This window comes from Schistocerca nitens, chromosome 6 (genome assembly GCF_023898315.1).
Source record: "Schistocerca nitens isolate TAMUIC-IGC-003100 chromosome 6, iqSchNite1.1, whole genome shotgun sequence".
In the NCBI taxonomy this organism is placed as follows: domain Eukaryota; kingdom Metazoa; phylum Arthropoda; class Insecta; order Orthoptera; family Acrididae; genus Schistocerca; species Schistocerca nitens.
Genome location: NC_064619.1, coordinates 599,204,329 through 599,206,762, shown reverse-complemented (window position 1 = coordinate 599,206,762; position 2,434 = coordinate 599,204,329). Strand labels below are relative to the sequence as shown.

Genomic DNA, 2,434 nt, shown 5'->3' with positions numbered 1-2,434 from the left:
ACTCCATACAAATACTTTCAGAAACGACTTCCTCACACTTAAATCTATACTCGATGTTAACAAATTTCTCTTCTTCAGAAACGCTTTCCTTGCCATTGCCAGTCTACATTTTATATCCTCTCTACTTCGACCATCATCAGTTATTTTACTCCCCAAATAGCAAAACTCCTTTACTACTTTAAGTGTCTCATTACCTAATCTAATACCCTCAACATCACCCGACTTAATTCGACTACATTCCATTATCCTCGTTTTGCTTTTGTTGATGTTCATCTTATATCCTCCCTTCAAGATACCATCCATTCCGTTCAACTCCTCTTCCAAGTCCTTTGCTGTCTCTGACAGAATTACAATGTCATCGGCGAACCTCAAACTTTTTATTTCTTCTCCATGGATTTTAATACCTACTCCGAATTTTTCTTTTGTTTCCTTCACTGCTTGCTCAATATACAGATTGAATAACATCGGGGAGAGGCTACAACCCTGTCTCACTCCCTTCCCAACCACTGCTTCCCTTTCATGTCCCTCGACTCTTATAACTGCCATCTGGTTTCTGTACAAATTGCAAATAGCCTTTCGCTCCCTGTATTTTACCCCTGCCACCTTCAGAATTTGAAAGAGAGTATTCCAGTTAACATTGTCAAAAGCTTTCTCTAAGTCTACAAATGCTAGAAACGTAGGTTTGCCTTTCCTTAATCTTTCTTCTAAGAGATGTAGCATTCTTAATTCTAAGAGGACCCAAGGATATCTGAATTACTTCAAACTTTTACCCATAAAGTAATTATTTGTGCGGATATCGGCAGAAATCTGCATCTCCGCAGAACTCTAGCAATGGGCAGATCCCACTAGGCACCCTCGCGTCTCCGTGCGTGCAGCGCCGACAACTGCGTGGAGACTCAGTGCGTGCGACGGGGTTCGTGCCGGCGACGTTGCGAAGGCGATACGCGGGCGGCGACGCTAACTCACTGCGAGGTGCCTCGGGTAGGGGGAGGGTGGCGACCTGAGGGCGTCGCTGGCTAATGCGATGCCGGCGCCGATAGCCGCCGTAATTAATGGCGGAGGCGCGAGCCACCCCAAACGTCTTAATAAAAACCGGCAAATTAGGATAACCGCGCCGCGGCGTGGCCGCCTGTCCTCGCCCCGGGATTCCGTGATGCCTATCTGGAGGGGCATTAAAGCTGGAACGGTTACGACCCGAGGTTAACTTTATCAAAGAATTGCGCGTAACACCGTTTATGTAAGACCACACAATCACAAACGTGACCTTGATAAAATTTCCTTCATTTAAGAAGTTAAATAATTTATCCAGGCGAACAGGCGGAAAAATTTCACCAAGATGTTAGTGAACCATTTGGCAAGGCACCCATTAATAATTCCTCCAACACTGGAAGGATCAAAGCATAGGGAATAATTTAGGGCTGGGCAAAAATAGACTGCGGGCGTTTAAAATGCCATCACCATGAAGATATCGTATGGGAAACGTGGAACTGGCGTAGGTTTGTACTACATGCTTTTATTTCCAAACACTTAGCATTTCAGTGCTGCCGCGTAAAGGAAGTAAGAATAACAGTGTAAAATCATGTACATTATGTGTTTTGGTTGGCAGGAGAGCCAACACCGTGTTACTAGAGGAGGCCGAAAGGCACGCGTTTTAGCTCACGCAGGCTGGCGTGAGGTCTGGAACAGGGCAAGGAAATTAGAATTTAGAAAAACGGATGTAGCTGGTGGAATACTTAACTTTAATCCGTTAATGGTGAACGTCGGTCTTGACGGTACATGAATCAATATAAATAGTAACGAAACTTCCTGGCAGATTAAAACTGTGTGCCCGACCGAGACTCGAACTCGGAGAGCTTCTGTGAAGTTTGGAAGGTAGGAGACGAGGTACTGGCAGAAGTAAAGCTGTGAGTGCCGGCCGTGAGTCGTGCTTCGGTAGCTCAGTTGGTAGAGCACTTGCCCGCGGAAGGCAAAGGTCCCGAGTTCGAGTCTCGGTCGGGCACACAGTTTTAATCTGCCAGGAAGTTTCATATCAGCGCACACTCCGCTTCAGAGTGAAAATCTCATTCTGGAATAGTAACTGATAATGGCGCCTTGCTAGGTCGTAGCAAATGACGTAGCTGAAGGCTATGCTAACTATCGTCTCGGCAAATGAGAGCGTATTTTGTCAGCGAACCATCGCTAGCAATGTCGGTTGTACAACTGGAGAGTGATAGGAAGTCTCTCTAGACCTGCCGTGTGGCGGCGCTCGGTCTGCAATCACTGATAGTGGCGACACGCGGGTCCGGCGTATACTAAGGGACCGCGGCCGATTTAAAGGCTACCACCTAGCAAGTGTGGTGTCTGGCGGTGACACCACATCATGTATAAAGAGTAAGCAGGAGTCTCGTACAGATGTCGCTATTGAACGTGGAGTTGCTTCTCAAGATTAGTGTAT

General features: G+C 46.5%; 1 non-coding gene across 1 annotated transcript; it reads left to right on the top strand.

Moving 5' to 3' along the window:
* The first annotated feature begins 1,925 nt into the window (after positions 1 to 1,925).
* On the top strand, positions 1,926 to 2,000 carry Trnap-cgg (transfer RNA proline (anticodon CGG)). The gene has a single exon. It is a non-coding gene; the product is annotated as a tRNA-Pro (tRNA).
* The last annotated feature ends 434 nt before the right edge of the window (positions 2,001 to 2,434 follow it).